Below are 20,416 nucleotides of genomic sequence, written 5' to 3'. Positions count from 1 at the left end.
GATTTTAGGTATGCGATTATGCCTGATGTGTGTTTCCTGGAAAAATACTACCTCAGAGTTATGTTTTTTTATAAAAAGAGAATTTGACTGTGTTTCTGAGGTATATTCATCCTCCTAACATTAAAGGATTTGCATTTAATGTAAGCCATGCTTTTTATGATGCAATAGTTTGTTGTTAGGACAACCCTTCAATGTTACGTCAAAACAGAGATGACCATACATGTTAGATAGGTAACTATGTACATAACTCATCACTTTAAGTGGCGGATTAAGAACAGTTGAAACACTCAAACTTGAAGTTATGTATGTATTATTTAAAAGATATAAAAAAAAACGTGTTACATAATGTATGGGAAGGACCATGCAAATCTCCCACATCTGCTCTTATATGTGGGGGAAAGATGGACATATACCATGTAGGGTGTATGAACCAAAGAGACTTTTAACGTGTCATAGATGTAAAAGTAATTACAGTTGTAACAGTCTGGTGTTAAAATTTTAACTGATATGTGTAGGTTGAACATACTAAGGCTTCCCTTAAGTAAAGGAATATCTTCAGGTCATCCCGCAGCCCACTGTCGGACCATTCCACAAAGGCTCCAACCATCTAAAAGACTTAAGAGGGTGGGGAGAGAGAGGTCAGAGCACCAACACGGAGCAGTGGGAACGGGGATCTAAAGATGAGTATGGTTATGTAAAATAATAACAATAACATTGTAGTTACATTAATTCACAGTCGTATAAATAACAAAAAAAACAACAGTCTTTTCGGCACATGCGAGGAAAAGAGAAGCTGAGTGGCAAAAGTTTATTTTCTCTTTGAAAAAGGTAAACTTGGTATCCAGCTTCCAGCTTTCTGTTTTTGGGAGAAGTGGGATTTTGTTGTGGAGTCGTACTGGCAAATAAGGAATTTCTATTGGAGGTATTCCAATTTTTTTCCCAGGCCTTCCTCTGGTTTTATGGAGATTTTATGGTAATTTTCTGTCCGTCTGTTGAGGTGGCTAATCTGAAGGACAAGAGCCATCACACTAGGAATCTCTTAGCCTGGAGAGCATCAGTTAGGGGTTTTAGGATATGCCTTTTAGCCAATATACTTAGGGCAATGTTTTGGAAAGGTAACATTTTGTGTTATCTTGTGTTACCCGTGCTTTACGCAGGATGGTTGAGGTGTCCACATAGCAGAGTGGCCCACAGATAACATCGCAAGGTGGCTCTGTAGAGGGCAGTATGGAAAAAATAGCTCTGTGTATGCATTCTCTGGTAATTGTTTCAGCCCTCGTGCTTCCCAGTAAAGATTGAAATATTTGTGAGGCCATAGATCTTAGGGCTTCTATTGCTATGGATTCAGGGAGACCCTGGAGTCTGATATTTTTGCACCTGCTTCTGTTCTTTTGATCTTCTATCATTAGCAGAGCATAGTTTAAATGTTATTGCTGGGCCAGTAAACTAGAATGGATGGCCTCTCTATGTTGGAGAATCTGGTAATAGAAACTTTCTAGCTTTTATACCCTGTGGCTAATATGTTTAACATTAGAGATGAGCGAGCACCAAAATGCTCGGGTGCTGGTTACTCGAGACGAACTTTTCGCGATGCTCGAGGGTTCGTTTCGAATAACGAACCCCATTGAAGTCAATGGGCGACCCGAGCATTTTTGTATATCGCCGATGCTCGCTAAGGTTTTCATTTGTGAAAATCTGGGCAATTCAAGAAAGTGATGGAAACAACACAGCAACGGATAGGGCAGGCGAGGGGCTACATGTTGGGCTGCATCTCAAGTTCACAGGTCCCACTATTAAGCCACAATAGCGGCAAGAGTGGGCCCCCCCCCCAACAACTTTTACTTCTGAAAAGCCCTCATTAGAATGCATACCTTAGCTAAGCACCACACTACCTCCAACAAAGCACAATCACTGCCTGCATGACACTCCGCTGCCACTTCTCCTGGGTTACATGCTGCCCAACCCCCCCCCCGCACGACCCAGTGTCCACAGCGCACACCAAAGTGTCCCTGCGCAGCCTTCAGCTGCCCTCATGCCACGCCACACTCATGTCTATTTATAAGTGCGTCTGCCATGAGGAACCGCAGGCACACACTGCAGAGGGTTGGCACGGCAAGGCAGCGACCCTCTTTAAAAGGGGCGGGGCGATAGTCCACAATGCTGTACAGAAGCAATGAGAAATCCAATCCTGTGCCACCTCCATCTGGAGCTGCACACGTGGGCATAGCAATGGGGAACCTATGTGCCACACACTTTATTCTGTCAAGGTGTCTGCATGCCCCAGTCAGACCGCGTTTTTTTATAAATAGTCACAGGCAGGTACAACTCCGCAATGGGAATTCCGTGTGCACCCACAGCATGGGTGGCTCCCTGGAACCCACCCGCTGTACATAAATGTATCCCATTGCAGTGCCCTGGACAGCAGAGCTAACGTCAGATGAAATGCAGGTGGGCTTCGGCCCACACTGCATGCCCCAGTCAGACTGGGGTTCTTTAGAAGTGGAAACAGATGCATTTACAACTCCCTGTGGACCCACAGCATGGGTGGCTCCCTGGAACCCACCGACGGTACATAAAAATATCCCATTGCATTGCCCATCACAGCTGAGGTAGTAATGTCATGTTTAATGCAGGTGGGCTTCGGCCCACACTGCATGCCCCAGTCAGACTTGGGTTCTTTAGAAGTGGAAACAGATGCATTTTCAACTCCCTGTGGACCCACAGCATGGGTGGGTGCCAGGAAGCCACCGGCGGTACATAACAATATCCCATTGCATTGCCCATCACAGCTGAGGTAGTAATGTCATGTTTAATGCAGGTGGGCTTCGGCCCACACTGCATGCCCCAGTCAGACTGGGGTTCTTTAGAAGTGGAAACAGATGCATTTACAACTCCCTGTGGACTCACAGCATGGGTGGCTCCCTGGAACCCACCGGCGGTACATAAAAATATCCCTTTGCATTGCCCAACACAGCTGATGTAACGTCAGCTGTAATGCAGGTGGGCTAAAAATTCATTAGATTACACTGTAGGCGAGGGCCCACAAAAATTGCTGTATCAACAGTACTAATGTACATCAGAAAAATTGGCCATGGCCAACCAAGAGGGCAGGTGAAACCCATTAATCGCTTTGGTTAATGTCGCTTAATTGGTAACTAGGTCAGGAGGCAGCCCAGTTAAAATAAAAATTGGTTGAGGTGAAAGTTTCAACGCTTTAATGAGCATTGAAACGTATAAAAATTGGTTAGAAAAATTATATGACTGAGCCTTGTGGGCCCAGGAAAAATTGCCCGTTCGGCGTGATTATGTGAGGTTTCAGGAGGAGGAGCAGGAGGAGGAGGAGGAATATTATACACAGATTGATGAAGCAAAAAGGTCCCCGTTTTGGATGGGGATACAAAACGATGCTTCCATCCGCGGGTGCAGCCTACGTATTTTGCTTAGGTATCGCTGCTGTCCGCTGGTGGAGAAGAGAAGTCTGGGGAAATCCAGGCTTTGTTCATCTTGATGAGTGTTAGCCTGTCGGCACTGTCGGTTGACAGGCGGGTACGCTTATCTGTGATGATTCCCCCAGCCGCACTAAACACCCTCTCTGACAAGACGCTAGCCGCAGGACAAGCAAGCACCTCCAGGGCATACAGCGCGAGTTCAGGCCACGTGTCCAGCTTCGACACCCAGTAGTTGTAGGGGGCAGAGGCGTCACGGAGGACGGTCACCCTACCCTACGTACTCCCTCACCATCCTTTTACAGTGCTCCCGCCGACTCAGCCGTGACTGGGGAGCGGTGACCCAGTCTTGCTGGGGAGCCATAAAGCTGTCAAGGGCCTTAAACAGTGTGGTCCTGCCTGTGCTGTACATGCTGCCTGATCTCCGCGCCTCCCCTGCTACCTGGCCCTCGGAACTGCGCCTTCGGCCAGTAGCGCTGTCGTATGGGAATTTTACCATCAGTTTGTCCGCCAGGGTCCTCTGGTATAGCAACACTCTCGAACCCCTTTCCTCTTCGGGTATGAGAGTGGAAAGGTTCTCCTTATACCGTGGGTCAAGCAGTGTGTACACCCAGTAATCCGTAGTGGCCAGAATGCGTGTAACACGAGGGTCACGAGAAAGGCATCCTAACATGAAGTGAGCCATGTGTTCCAGGGTACCTGTACGCAACACATGGCTGTCCTCACTAGGAAGATCACTTTCAGCATCCTCCTCCTCCTCCTCCTCAGGCCATACACGCTGAAAGGATGACAGGCCAGCAGCATGTGTACCCTCACCAGTGGGCCAAGCTGTGTCTTCCCCCTCCTCATCATCTTCCTCCTCCTCCTCCTCCTCCTCACCGCGCTGAGATATAGACAGGAGGGTGCTCTGACTATCCAGCGACATACTGTCTTCCCCCGGCTCTGTTTCCGAGTGCAAAGTGTCTGCCTTTATGCTTTTCAGGGAACTTCTCAAGAGGCATAGCAGAGGAATGGTGACGCTAATGATTGCAGCATCGCCGCTCACCACCTGGGTAGACTCCTCAAAGTTTCCAAGGACCTGGCAGATGTCTGCCAACCAGGCCCACTCTTCTGAAAATAATTGAGGAGGCTGACTCCCACTGTGCCGCCCCTGTTGGAGTTGGTATTCCACTATAGCTCTACGCTGCTCATAGAGCCTGGCCAACATGTGGAGCATAGAGTTCCACCGTGTGGGCATGTCGCACAGCAGTCGGTGCACTGGCAGATTAAAACAATGTTGAAGGGTGCGCAAGGTGGCAGCGTCTGTCTTGGACTTGCGGAAATGTGCGCAGAGCCGGCGCACCTTTACGAGCAGGTCTGACAAGCGTGGGTAGCTTTTCAGAAAGCGCTGAACCACCAAATTAAAGACTTGGGCCAGGCATGGCACGTGCGTGAGGCTGCCGAGCTGCAGAGCCGCCACCAGGTTACGGCCGTTGTCACACACGACCATGCCCGGTTGGAGGCTCAGCGGCGCAAGCCAGCGGTCGGTCTGCTCTGTCAGACCCTGCAGCAGTTCGTGGGCCGTGTGCCTCTTATCTCCTAAGCTGAGTAGTTTCAGCATGGCCTGCTGATGCTTGCCCACCGCTGTGCTGCCACGCCGCGCGACACCGACTGCTGGCGACGTGCTGCTGCTGCTGACACATCTTGATTGCGAGACAGAGGTTGCGTTGGAGGAGAAGGAGGAGGAGGGTGGTTTAGTGGAGGAAGCATACACTGCCGCAGATACCACCACTGAGCTGTGGCCCGCAATTCTGGGGGTGGGTAGGATGGGAGCGGTCCCAGGCTCTGACTCTGTCCCAGCCTCCACTAAATTCACCCAATGTGCCGTCAGGGAGATATAGTGGCCCTGCCCGCCTGTGCTTGTCCACGTGTCCGTTGTTAAGTGGACCTTGGCAGTAACCGCGTTGGTGAGGGCGCGTACAATGTTGCGGGAGACGTAGTCGTGCAGGGCTGGGACGGCACAGCGGGAAAAGTAGTGGCGACTGGGAACTGAGTAGCGCGGGGCCGCCGCCATCATACTTTTGAAGGACTCCGTTTCAACAACCCTATACGGCAGCATCTCCAGGCTGATAAATTTGGATACGTGCACGTTTAGCGCTTGAGCGTGCCGGTGCATGGCGGCATACTTGCGCTTGCACTCAAACACCTGCGCTAGCGACGGCTGGACGCTGCGCTGACAGACATTGCTGGATGGGGCCGAGGACAGCGGAGGTGAGGGTGTGGGTGCAGGCCAGGAGACGGTAGTGCCTGTGTCCTCAGAGCGGGCTTGGATCTCAGTGGCAGGTTGGGGCACAGGGGGAGAGGCAGCGGTGCAAACCGGAGGCGGTGAACGGCCTTCGTCCCACCTTGTGGGGTGCTTGGCCATCATATGTCTGCGCATGCTGGTGGTGGTGAGGCTGGTGGTGGTGGCTCCCCGGTTGATCTTGGCGCGACAAAGGTTGCACACCACTGTTCGTCGGTCGTCTGCACTCTCAGTGAAAAACTGCCAGACCTTTGAGCACCTCGGCCTCTGCAGGGTGGCATGGCGCGAGGGGGCGCTTTGGGAAACAGTTGGTGGATTATTCGGTCTGGCCCTGCCTCTACCCCTGGCCACCGCACTGCCTCTTGCAACCTGCCCTGCTGCTGCCCTTGCCTCCCCCTCTGAAGACCTGTCCTCAGTAGGCGTAGCAAACCAGGAGGGGTCAGTTACCTCATTGTCCTGCTGCTCTTCCTCAGAATCCTCGGTGCGCTCCTCCCTCGGACTTAATGCCCTTACTACTACCTCACTGATAGACAACTGTGTCTCATCGTCATCGGCCTCCTCACCCACTGAAAGGTCTTGAGACAGTTGCCGGAAGTCCCCAGCCTCATCCCCCCAAGCCCAATGCTGTATTACCAGGAATGCAGAATCACAACACTGTAATTAAATGTGCCGCGTATTGGCCTGTGGTTGGAGGCTGAGTTCGGTTACGGAACGCCAGAAAATAATTTGGCGCAAACCTGCTGTAACACTTAGCTGGCTGCGTATTTATTTGGAGAACTACTACCCCCAGCAGACACGGACCCAGAACACTGAGCACAGTGACAGGCAGGCCAAATAGATTTTTTTTCAAGATTTTTTTCAAAAGGACCACTGCGTATATTCAATCAATAGTGTATGTCTTCTATCCCTGCCTACACAATTCTGTCCCTGAACTGTGTCACGGAACTGCAGTGTTGCACTGTTATTAACTGCAACAGACCGGTGATTTCAGAGCCAGGAAATAATTTGCCGCAAGCCTGCTGTAACACTTAGCTGGCTGCGTATTTATTTGGAGAACTACTACCCCCAGCAGACACCGACCCAGAACACTGAGCACAGTGACAGGCAGGCCAAATAGATTTTTTTTCAAGATTTTTTTCAAAAGGACCACTGCGTATATTCAATCTATAATATATGTCTTCTTTCCCTGCCTACACAATTCTGTCCCTGGAGTATGACTGCAGGGCGCAATGCTCTGCACGGCCGATATACAAAAAAAAAAAAATGTGCAACACTGCTAAAAGCAGCCTCCACACTACTGCACACGGTTAGATGTGGCCCTAAGAAGGACCGTTGGGGTTCTTGAAGCCTACACTAACTCCTAACACTCTCCCTATAGCAGCTCCGGCACCAACAGCACTGTCCCTCAGCTATCTCACAAGGCATCTGAGGCGAGCCACGGGAGGGGCCGATTTTTATACTCGGGTGACACCTGATCTCCCCAGCCACTCACTGCAGGGGGGTGGTATAGGGCTTGAACGTCGCAGGGGGGAGTTGTAATGCCTTCCCTGTCTTTCAATTGGCCAGAAAAGCGCGCTAACGTCTCAGAGATGAAAGTGAAAGTAACCCGAACATCGCGTGGTACTTGTTACGAGTAACGAGCATCCCGAACACGCTAATACTCGAACGAGTATCAAGCTCGGACGAGTACGTTCGCTCATCTCTATTTAACATCAGTTTTTATATCAGCTAGTTCTTTCATCAGAAGGGAGAGAGACTGAGTCAAGATTTTCTTGATGAAGGACTGGAAGATTGGGGCATGATCTTGTTTGTCATTGTGGACAGAATTGGGGGAGGCACATTCCATATCAGATTCATCTAAATTTTGTTATCATAGTGCTTCATATAATGTTTTATTTATTTGAGCAGCAGGGGAATTATCCTTCCTTCTTAAATATGTTTTCATTTAATAATAATAATAATAATAATCTTTATTTGTATAGCGCCAACATATTCCGCAGCGCTTACATAGACAGGAGGGAATACAGAAGGACAAAATACAAACATTACAGAACCACGGTTACATATAGTAATCAGTTGATGGAAACAATAGGGGTGAGGGTCCTGCTCCAACGAGCTTACATACTACAAGTAATGGGGTGATACAGAAGGTAGAGGGGCTGGAGATGTGCACAGTATGGCGAGGTGGAGAGTGAGCGATGCTATACACATAGACAATGGTCAGACATTTAGCCGTGTGACGGCAGAAACGGTGTGACTGCAGGAGCGGTTTGTGATGGCTAGCAGGGATTGCAGTCAGTAGGTCAGGGAGCATGTTATCAGGGGGAGTACAGAGAGGTTTGTTTAGGGAATGCGGTATGCCTCCCTGAAGAGGTGCGTTTTTAGAGCACGCCTGAAGTTCTGCGAGTCCTGGATTGCTCGGGTAGCCTTTGGTAGTGCGTTCCAGAGGACCGGTGCTGCTCTGGAGAAGTCTTGGAGGCGGGAATGAGAAGTTCGAATTAACTCTGATTGACTTTTAATGGGCTTTAGCATTGCTATTAGATCCCTGTTTTTATCTCTTCCTGTTTTAACCATCTTTGCTAGGTCTGTAGAATTGAGCTGAAGTCTCTGTGGAGTCCAGATATAAATTATTTGTTTATCCTGATTGCCGTGTACCTTTAAGCATAGCTAAGGCAGAATGCTTATGTGTGGAGAAAGATCCCTCCATTTATTTTAAACCAGACAACCCCTTCAAATTATGTGACATATCTTTTAAGAATAATAATGCTCAATTTTTTGCATTTATGCAGAAATATCAATAGTACTTAAAAGAAATATGCTAATTTCATAGAAGATAATATAATAAAATTAATTTTAAAAGTAATAATAATGTTGCTAGTATTTCTATTATAATATTACATACACTACTTTTTTCTGTTCAGTATATAAATCATAGTGTTCAGTTCTACACTGTTTAGGCAAGACAAATGAATCAATATTAAAAAGGTTGATAACTTACAATGTTATTTCAAAACCTTGGACACTGATTTGATTAAGGTTTACTAAGCCTCTAACCAACTCTAACCTTCCCCTTTTTGCTATACTACATGTCAGTGCTACATAATATTTAAAGTAATCTCAGTTTACTTTTTTCACAAACCCCCCAATTTCTAGAAAACTCACTTAGGGAGAAAATTGTGACAAAGAAGTACATGCAGTTCACATTATTTTTATTAATGCAAACTTTTGGTGTAAATAGAATCAGTCAAATAGGAGATGCAAATTGTCTGACGTGTCTATCTAATCTTTTCAGATCAAGCTGACTTTTTCATGAGTGTATTACATAAGAATTTTTCCACGAATGCCAAGAATTGGAAAATCAATCTATGCCCAAAAACTATGTGGATTGTTTCAGTACATATGCTTGTTTTTTTGAAAACCCCATTCTCATCCACTGCATTATAATTTCTTGTGAAATCTGCTGTGTCTGAGTATAGCCCTAAGGAGTTCTTTCAGGTCTCTAATGAATAATTTTTTTATAAGCCTCTTTGCTAAGCAAATCACAAATCTGTATGATTTCATGCCTACAACTAGTGCAAAGGGAAATAGATCACAACTCCAAATCTTTTAACTTGTATGTTATTTTTGTTGCCACATAGCTGTCTAAAAAATGAGTAGTGGAACATAGAGATGATGTACAAAATAGAAGGAAGAAATACACCAGTCCAATCCCAAATTGTATGAGAGTACAAAGGTCTGAGAAATACAGTACAACAGAATATCTACCTCTAGCATTCTATCCTGGCTATATAATCCAAGTGAAGAAGCATCATCAGTTCATCGTTTTATTTTATAATGTTCCCATGTAATGTAAAAAGAGCAACAATTCGGATTATAGCAAGACTTGTATAAGCCCAAACTTTGCTCTGTTTGCATTACATGGAAATGTAGTAAAATTGTATTGAAGATATGATGAAATCATTTGACTTCTTCATATAAATGAAGTTTCATTAGCAATAGTGATGACTGAACTTTTGAAAAGTTCAGTTTGGCTGCTTCACCAAACTTTTGCAAAATGTTTGGCTCGGTCCCAATTAGCTCAATCTATACAATAATTCACCCAAACCCCTAAAACAGGGGGAAGTACTGTCTAAGAGCCCATATAGCCCTGCATAATATTCTGACAGTGTTATACAGGGCTTTTAGTGCTCTTAGACAGTATTATATACTAGTGTTCAGGACTAATGCTGAGCAAAATGAACCAGCATTCTCCTCTTTCGGGAAGAACTTTGCCAAAAACTCAGTTCGGATTCATGTGGAACTGAAATTCTAGCAAAGTTCATCCTGAAACTGGGTTTTATTGGTTCGGCTTGCTCAACACTAATTAGCAATGCGCCACGACTTTTCAGGGCAAGATAGGTGTTAGTTCTCAGCACAGAATTTAGAAGGTGCTCCTCCATTTTTATATTTTGTAACCTAACAGAGAGGATTATCTCCATCTTGCTTCTAGTGTAACTGGACAAGAACAGAAATATATTCATAAACTCTCTAAAAGCCACATAATGATAGGAATAATCACAAACAATTATCACAATAAAACTGGTTCATCTTATAAGAAGATACAAGAGAATGATGTGATACACAAAAGAAATATTAGATATTCAGTGTAGTCCATGTATTTCTACCTTGTGTATTTGACCATGTTTACTCACAGCTGGGTTAAATTTTTACCATTCCCTGTGCATCAAATAGCAACTATATTTATATAATGAAGTTGATATCATACAGAATGCTAATGCTATTTAATTGTACAACCACTCATTTAATATTAATAAAACTGAGAAAGAGCAAATAATTCCAGTAATGATGATCTACTTTTAAACTTATATGATTCCTAAATATTTCTGCAAAAATACCATAAAATACTGTAATATTTGATGTGATTGGCTATTATATTAAATAATAGAATATTTCAAGCTCTAAATCTACATAAACTGGATGTTTTGCAGTTCATGAATCTGTTAATTATAATATATGATGTCATCTTTTGGGTGAAAGGGCATAATTACCAAATCCTCTAAAACAGTGTATTCTGTTTGTAAAAGTGCCTTGAACAGGCAAATTGATTTTTTTCCCAGCGTCCGTTTTAACTCACACCAAAATGATATGTGTTCTTACAATACTGATCTAATAAGCAGTGGAGGAGTACCATGTTAGCCAGCAGAAAATGCAATTTGTCAAGAGAAAACCAATAAATGGCTGTGTTAAGATGATACTTTTATTGACTGTATGATGTTATTAGATGAGAGGCTTCACAAACACTTCAGCTTCTTCTTCCGGCAAAAAAAGAGTCATTCATGTGTCTCTATTTAAACAAACATGTAAGTGCAAAGGAGGTATCACATTTTAACATTTTTTTAAGTCAAACATGATGAGTTACATTAAAATAGCTTTTTAGTATAAAAACATGTTATACACCATGTTTAGATATACTTTTCTGTTATGTTTTAAATAGTACAGCTAGATAATGTGATATATATATATATTATCATATTATATGATTAATGTAATCTTGAAATATTCCTATCATCACTTTCGCAGAATTGTCAAATGTCAAGTCTCTTACTAATATCTTTCACTTAATAGTACCAATTAAAAATAAATTTCACAAATAGATTTAGTATGTAAGTAATGAGAAGAATATTTTGGTACATGGGGAAATTAGTGCTTGTGGGGGGCACAGGAGGACACCAGTGCTTTTAGGGGCCACAGGGGACACCCCAGTGCTTTGGGGGCAGGCACAGAGGGACACCAGTGCTTTGGGGGCAGACACAGGGGGGGGGGGGCACCGGTGCTATGGAATGCCATATAGGGGACACTAGTACCTTGAGAGGACACTGAGAGGTTCATTAGGGATAGTGGCAGGATGGTAAAAGTGTGCAAAGATGAGTTTTAGACTGAAGCAAACCTTCATTTAGGCCCAGATAAGGAACAAAAGCAGATTTCACCAATAAGAGAAGAAGCCACACTGTAATCACTATCACTGTGTAGAACTGATATCTGACTTTTTATGGTAACTGCATCAATTTTTTAACTTCGTTTTATTGATCACTTAATTAATTTCATATACAAATACATTCCATATATCATTGTTGGTTTTATGACCATAAATTCAATTACATAGTTCTTATTTGTTACAAAGTATCAAAAAACAGTACTTATTGTCTGTTGCATGTATCTCATACACCATTTTAATAACAATAGAATCTTGTCCAATCGTCAAATGATGAATAAACAATAAACAATGAACAAGTCTGCATTAGTAGTCATTTCCTTTTGTAGCTATAAAGTGTCTACCCAAAGACCCCAATTTTTTTGAAATTTAAGGGTGGACACCCACTTGCGTTTTTCTTGTGCGTTTTTTTCACGCGATATCGCTGCGTTTTTTTAACATGACTGTCAATGGGACTTTCTAATCTTAAAAAGCATTGCACAAAAATCACAGAGCACAAACTTGCAATTTTTAACATGAGAAGCTTCCATTGACAATCACATAAAAAAAACACAGCGATATCACGTGAAAAAAACATGTAAGAAAAACGCAAGTAGGTGTCCACCCTTAGCCAGACAGCCTCTGTGCTGATAGACAACCTTTTCATATGGCAGTATAGCTTATGCATCCCGAGATGGACAGACATTCGTCAGCCATCCATTTCAGAGCGACTGCTTTCTGAGCCAAAAACAGCACCTCCCTAACAAAGACTTGCATGTAGTGAGGCCACTGTTCTTCATCTGTTAAGCCAAATAGTGCTATTTGGGGATCCAGAGTGATTGTGTATTGGGAGGACAAAAGCTCTGATACAAATGCTATCACCGCCCTCCAAAAGTCCCTAATATATGAGCAATCCCATAACATGTGCCATAAATCGGCATTCACACGATGACATCTATGACATTCTGATGTCTGAGTTCTGCCCATTCTCTGTAGTCATATGGGTGTGAGATAAGACTGATGTATATAATTGTATTAATCTATTATTTACTGCTGGGGATACCCATAGATGGGACTCTAGTATATTCTGCCAGTCTTCTGACATTAATTCTGGATTAAGAGCCTGCCATTTATCTTGAACTATTAGTGGAGTATAGCTAATTTTGGCCGACAGCAGGTGAGTATATAATGCAGAAATCAGTCTTTTAGGGCCTTAGGATTTGAAAATTCCTATGATGGGGTATATGGAAATTTGAAACATAGCAGCAGGGAATTGGGCATTAGCAGCATGTCGCAATTGAAAATATCTTAATTGTTGCAGGTGGGGTGTTTGCAGCTCATCTCGTAATTGAGTAAACAAAATGAACATATTGGTCCCATATATATCATCCGAAGTTACTACCCCCAAGCCTACCCGGTATTGGGGATCCGGTACCGAACCCATGGCAGGGAGAATAGGGTTATTCCATAATGGTATTTCCGCTATTGTATCTGTAAAATGTTGCACAGATTTAGCCAAGTGCCAAACAGACAGGACCAACCTATGCAACAGAAGTATGCCTTGAGCCTTAGTGTGTTCTGGTTTCTCCAGATAGCTCACCAAGTTTTTCTCATTTACTGTTTCAGCTAGGAAGTGATCTGTAATGGGGAGTTCTTCATTCAAAAACCATGAACTTAGATTCTTCAGCTGTCCCGCCAGGTAATAAAGTTTGAAATCTGGTAGGGCCATACCGGCCTGGTTTTTAGGTTTTTGTAATGTGATTGATTTCAACTTCACTCGGGACGAGCACCATATTAAGGTAGTAAGTGTAGAATTTATAGATTGGAAGAATCTCACTGGAATCTTGACTGGTACGTGTTGCATGATATACAGGCATTTGGGCTAAATCACCATTTTAATGAGATTTATTCTCCCCGCAACAGAGAAAGGCAGTTTAGACCAAAGTTTGAGTTTGGTTCTGATTAGATATTGCAGTGGGTCAATGGCTTCGGCTGGGGCATATTTGTGATCACACACCATTGTTATGCCTAGGTATTTAAATTTAGACACTACTGGTAGCTTGCGTTTGGTTATATCTGAATCAATGATTGGGCTCTATGCAGTAAACAATATTGCAGACTTCTGCCAATTAATGTATAGGCCAGAGTATTGAGAAAAAGTGTCAATAATATTCATGGTGTGAGGAAGCGAATGTTCTGGGTTTCAGAGAAAGAATATCATATCGTCTGCATATAATCTGACGACTTTCTTTCGCTCCCCCCCCCCCCCCCTCCCATTCAACACCAGTGACAGTGGGAGTGTCTCTTAACTGGATAGCCGTGGCTTCAATGGCCAGCAAAAACAGAGCAGGGGACAATGGGCATCCCTGCCTGGTCCCCCTAGTGAGAGAGAAAGTTTCAGAAGGGATACCATTTACTTGGACATTGGCATTTAGAGATTTGTAGATTAGTTAATCCATTTTTGGAACTGCGGGCCAAATCCAAATAGTTGGAGACAGGCTTCCAAAAAGTTCCATTCTATAAAATCGAATGCCATTTTGGGGTCTAGTGAAGCCAGGGCCAAGGGCATATCACATTTCCTACCAATTTGGATTGCGATCTGTACTCTGTGTATATTAATGGTCATAGACTTACCAGGCATTAAGCCCATTGGATCAGGGTGAATAAGTGTTAAGATAACCTGGTTAAGCCCAATAGCTAGAATTTAAGTTAGTATTTTATAATCTACATTTACTAAAGTTATCAGGCGGTATGAGCCACAGTCTAGAGGGTCTTTGTCTGGTTTTAATAGTACTATGATAGTGGCATCATAAAATGAGGATGGTAGAGAATCCATTTCCAGAGCCTAGGGTATCGCATATTAGTGGAGAGAGTTGTTTTGTGTAATTTTGGTAAATGTCTACCGGGAGACTATCCCGTCCCAGAGATTTATTTATGGCAAGGTCATGAGTTGCTTGGTGTACCTCCTCCTGGGTAAATAGGGCATTCAAGAAATCTACTTGGTCTGTTGTGAGCATTGGGAATGTAAGGACAGACAGATATTCAAGTATTTCAGATACTGTTCTATTATGATTTGATCTGTATAGATCTGAGTAATACTCTTTAAATCTAGCCGTAATGGCCTGCGCCTCAGAAATTTCTGACCCTGTGTACTATGGATTTTTAGGACTACATTAGTCTGGTTTTCCTGCCTGATTAAAGGGGTTGTCTCGCGAAAGTGGGGTTAAGCACTTCTGTATGGCCATATTAATGCACTTTGTAATATACATCGTGCATTAAATATGAGCCATACAGAAGTTATTCACTTACCTTCCCTGCGCTGGCGTCCCCGTCTCCATGGCTCCGTCTAACTTCAGCGTCTAATCGCCCGATTAGACGCTGTGAGGGATTAGCGTTTAGGATCGGTAGCAACCTGGGCATAAGCAGTCAGAGACAGTGACACATAGGATAAAGTCTTTAGTCCAGGCTTTGCCTGGGTTTATTTCCAAGCAAACAAAGCAAAATACAGGCCTTTACATCAGGCAAACATAAAGTAAATCCTGCTCGTCTGAGCACTTACTAAACATGTAGCGTTCCTGTCTACACACTGGTAACCCAAAATGGCTCCTGCACACAGCCGGCCAGGACTCTCAGACCTGCAGAGGTCTCAGCTCTCCTCCTGGCCCTGTAGGCCCAGGCTTTATAAGGCCTGGTACCAGCCCCACCTGGTACGTGGGAGTGACCATCCCACCCTTCACTTCGGTCACTCCAGGAAAAGCCGGCCCGGATTATGCGGCTTGGAGCCACTTACTTGCTACCACGTGTCAGTAACTTAGTGTTACTGACACCATACTGCCGGCTTCCTCCACCGAGCCCAGGCTGTTCGGTGGCACGTATCTGCCCAAGCGCTCCCCAAAGCAGCATAGGAGAGCATCCTAGGCGAGATATACCTGCCCTCCAGCACCTTGCCGGTCACTGTCTCACATACCCTCCCCCTCTGTTCGAGCCTGTGGGGTCGGACACCTTTAGCCGTCATGCAATGCGTCCTTGACAAGGCATCGGCATTGCCCGGTAGCTTTCCTGCCCTGTGTTCGACAGAGAAACTGAAATTTTGAAGTGTCAGGAACCACCTGGTGACTCTGGCATTTCTCTCTTTTGCCTGTGACATCCAGGTTAAGGGAGAGTGGTCTGTGATCAGCCTGAAGTGCCGACCTAGAAGGTAGTATTTTAGGGATTCAAGGGCCCATTTGATGGCTAGGCACTCCCGTTCAACAATGCTGTAATTTTTCTCGGGTGGCATGAGCTTCCTGCTTAGATAAATCACGGGATGTTCCTCTCCCTCTACTTCTTGGGACAGAACTGCTCCCAGTCCCACGTCGGACGCGTCTGTCTGAACAATAAATTCTCTTTTAAAATTAGGTGTGACCAACACTGGACGTCTACAGAGGGCCCGTTTTAACTCCTGGAACGCCTTTTCTGCATCAGGGTTCCACTTGACCATGACTGACTTACTGTTCTTGGTCAAGTCTGTTAGGGGTGCTGCTATGCTAGCAAAGTTCTGCACGAACCGCCTATAGTACCCTACAATGCCTAAAAAAGCTCTCACCTGCTTTTTAGTAGTGGGTTGTGGCCAGTCCTGAACGGCTTCAACTTTATTGATCTGGGGTTTTATAATACCCCTGCCTATTACATACCCCAGGTATCGTGCTTCTTCGAGGCCTATGGCGCACTTCTTTGGGTTTGCTGTGAGCCCTGTTTTTCTAAGGGAGTTCAGTACTGCCTGTACCTTGGGTAGATGGCTGTCCCAGTCTTCGCTAAAGATGATGATATCATCTAAATATGCTGACGCATATTGACGATGGGGTTTGAGTATGATATCCATCAATCTTTGGAAGGTTGCTGGGGCTCCATGCAAACCGAAGGGTAGGCAGATGTACTGAAACAACCCTTCTGGTGTGGCAAACGCAGTCTTTTCTTTCGCGCTCTCTGTAAGGGGAACCTGCCAGTAGCCTTTAGTAAGGTCGAGATTGGAAAAGTACCTGGCATGACCCAGTCTCTCAATTAACTTGTCCACTCTCGGCATTGGGTATGCGTCAAATTTTGACACGTCATTTAGCTTCCGGAAGTCGTTACAGAAGCGCAGAGAGCCATCAGGTTTTGGTATCAGCACGATAGGGCTGGACCATTCGCTTTTCGACTCCTCAATTACTCCGAGGTCTAGCATTTTCTTGACCTCCTCTGAGATGGCTCGTCTGCGGGCTTCTGGAACCCTGTACGGTTTCAACTGAACCTTTACCCCTGGTTCAGTTATAATGTCGTATTTTATGACACCAGTACGCCCTGGTATATCAGAGAACACATCTGAATTACGTTGTATAAATTCCCTCGACTCTTGTTGTTGGGATTTGGACAGGGACCCTAATACACACACCTCTGGGACCCCACCATGGGGGTTGCTCACTGCAGTCAGGGCTTCTCTGTCCTTCCATGGCTTAATTAGGTTTACATGGTACAACTGTTCTGGCTTCCGCCTACCTGGCTGGTACACCTTATAGTTTACCTCTCCGACTTTCTCGATTATTTCATAGGGCCCTTGCCATTTTGCTAGGAATTTACTTTCTAGGGTGGGCACCAACACTAGTACCTGATCCCCAGGGTTGAAGGTTCTCACCTTGGCGGACCTGTTATATACCCGACTTTGGGCTTCTTGAGCCTGCTGTAAGTGTTCTCTAACAATGGGCATGACCGCCGCAATTCGATCTTGCATGAGGGAGATGTGTTCAATAACACTCCTGTAGGGGGTGGACTCGTGCTCCCAGGTCTCCTTAGCTACATCAAGGCGCCCTCGGGGATGTCTACCATAAACTAATTCAAAGGGAGAGAACCCAGTGGAGGATTGTGGGACTTCACGGATTGAGAACATTAAATATGGCAGCAGACAGTCCCAGTCCTTCCCATCCTTATTGACTACCTTTTTTAGCATGCTTTTTAGGGTCTTATTAAATCTCTCAACCAGGCCATCCGTCTGTGGGTGGTACACACACAGACATCCGTAAGTGCTTAATATTCAGCAGCTTACACAATTCCTTCATGACCTTTGACATAAAGGGGGTTCCTTGGTCCGTCAGGATCTCTTTTGGTATGTCCGTGCGGGAGAACATGTGAAGTAGTTCCTTTGCAATACCTTTGGATGACGTATTGCGTAAAGGAACGGCTTCGGGGTAACGGGTGGCATAGTCTACAACCACTAATATATGTTGGTGACCCCGGGCAGACTTTACCAAGGGCCCAACTAGGTCCATAGCGATCCGCTCAAACGGCACCTCTATGATGGGCAAGGGCACTAAGGGGCTCCGGTAATGGGGCATAGGAGCTGTTATCTGACACTCCGGGCACGACTCACAGTAACGTTTTACATCACCATGTACCCCCGGCCAGAAAAAACGCTGAAGGATGCGTTCCCAAGTCTTTTCGCTCCCGAGATGACCTCCCAGCACATGCTTGTGCGCCAGGTCTAAGACCATCCTACGATAAGACTGAGGTACCACCAGCTGTTCCACAACCTCCCCACAGACCTTGTCAACCTGATACAACAATTCTTGGTTGACTGCAAGGTGTGGAAACACAGTATCAGCCCCTGGGAATTGAGGCTCCCCATTTATCACTTTAACATTTTCCCTGGCATTTACTAAGGTGGGGTCTCGGAGCTGCTCAGTTCCGAAATTGGCACGTGAGACCTCTAAGTCAGGCATAGCAACTACTTCATCCTGTACCTCCGTCTCACCCGCCAGTACTGTTAAGGGAAAGTTATCCCCATTCTCTTGGGTCACCCCTACTGCTGGAACCGTACCCTCAGGGTCAAACGGTTCTGGACACACATCATACACATTTGCATTATCATGAACCTTATTTGCAGACGACCCTCGGTGTCGCCACAAGTCCCAAAATAGGGGAAAGTCTCTCCCGATGATCACTGTGTGCATTAAGGATTTTACGACACCCACCTCATGGGTGGCAAGTCCACATGGAGTATCAAGTCGTACAAGGGCAATAGGATACTCCTTGGTGTCCCCATGCACACAAACAACCCCCATGCGATGACTGGTGAAGGTTGTGGGATCGACCAGGCTGGAGTGCACCAGCGTAACCAAGCTCCCTGAGTCCAGTAGAGCTGTCACCGCAAAGTCATTCACCTTTAGGTGACATAATGGTCGATCAGTCTCTGACGCAGTCTCTGCAGAACACACTGGCCGTGCGAACATCGACCTCCGCCGGGCAGAGTCACAGTCCATTGGTTCCACGGTAAGTGGACAGTTGGCAGCAAGATGCCCGGGCTCATGACAGCGCCAACATCGTATGGGGGCACGGTCTCCTTGCGGTTCTACCTGGGACCCGAATGTCCATTTGGGGCTCCTCCTCTGCCCTAAACGATCCCCCTCTGAGCCGCCTCCCCTTGGGACACTTTTGACACCCCTTACATATGGAACAGTCTTACCAGGGGCTCCAGCCGACTTGCTGTTCCCGGGGTTGGAACGTCCAGGAGGCACGGCTTGCAGTAAGTCCTCCGTGGCTTTATACCTCTCGACGAGGCTCACGAGTTGGTCCACGTCCTGGGGACCTCCTTGTCCCACCCAGCGCTGGATTGCGGGGGGCAACGAGCGTATAAACTTATCCAGAACCACTTTCTGTATGATCTCTGCCGGGGACGACTCCTCTGGCTGCAGCCACTTTCTCACCAGGTGGAACAGGTCGTACATCTGGGAGCGAGCTGGTAGGTCGTCCGTGAAAGTCCAGGCGTGTACGCGTCGGGCCCGCACATGGGTGTCCACGCCCAAGCGTGCCAAGATCTCTCCTTTGAGCTTATTATAGTCCTTGGCATCCTGCTCACCGAGGTCAAAATAGGCCTTTTGGGGTTCTCCCGTCAGGAAAGGCGCTACTACCTCAGCCCACTGAGGCGCCGGTAACTTCTCCCTCTCGGCCACTCTCTCAAAGACCGTGAGATAGGCCTCGATGTCATCGGTGGGTGTCATCTTTTGTAAGGCCGCCTGTACCGCGGTACGGGTGGTGGGGAGCGAACCAGACGACCTCTGCACACTTTCTCGCCAGGAGAGCATTAGTCTCGGCCTGAGCTCTCATGGCCTCCTCATGGATCTTTTGCTGGGTCGCCGTCATTTGTTGCTGCTGAGCCAACGTTTGTGGTTGCTGCATGTTCATTTGTTGCTGCTGAGCCAACGTTTGTTGCTGCTGCACGTTCATTTGCACCAGCTGCTTTATCAGTTCTTCCATCTTGGCAGTGTCTTGTTGCTGTGCCGTTGCAGCTTTCACCCAGGACATTGGGGGGTTGCAGCACTCTCCAGTCAATCTCTCTTGGGCGGTTGCCCTTAGCAACGGTTCTCCAGCTGCTGCAGCAAAATGTCCATTAATTGGTGTATGTCTCTTTAAGACCGCTGCCCGCATCCAAACACCATATGTGAGGGATTAGAGTTTAGGATCGGTAGCAACCTGGGCATAAGCAGTCAGAGACAGTGACACATAGGATAAAGTCTTTAGTCCAGGCTTTGTCTGGGTTTATTTCCAAGCAAACAAAGCAAAATACAGGCCTTTACATCAGGCAAACATAAAGTAAATCCTGCTCGTCTGAGCACTTACTAAACATGTAGCGTTCCTGTCTACACACTGGTAACCCAAAATGGCTCCTGCACACAGCCGGCCAGGACTCTCAGATCTGCAGAGGTCTCA

Source organism: Eleutherodactylus coqui, chromosome 1, assembly GCF_035609145.1.
Source record: "Eleutherodactylus coqui strain aEleCoq1 chromosome 1, aEleCoq1.hap1, whole genome shotgun sequence".
NCBI classification, from domain to species: domain Eukaryota; kingdom Metazoa; phylum Chordata; class Amphibia; order Anura; family Eleutherodactylidae; genus Eleutherodactylus; species Eleutherodactylus coqui.
This window is presented reverse-complemented; position numbering follows the sequence as displayed.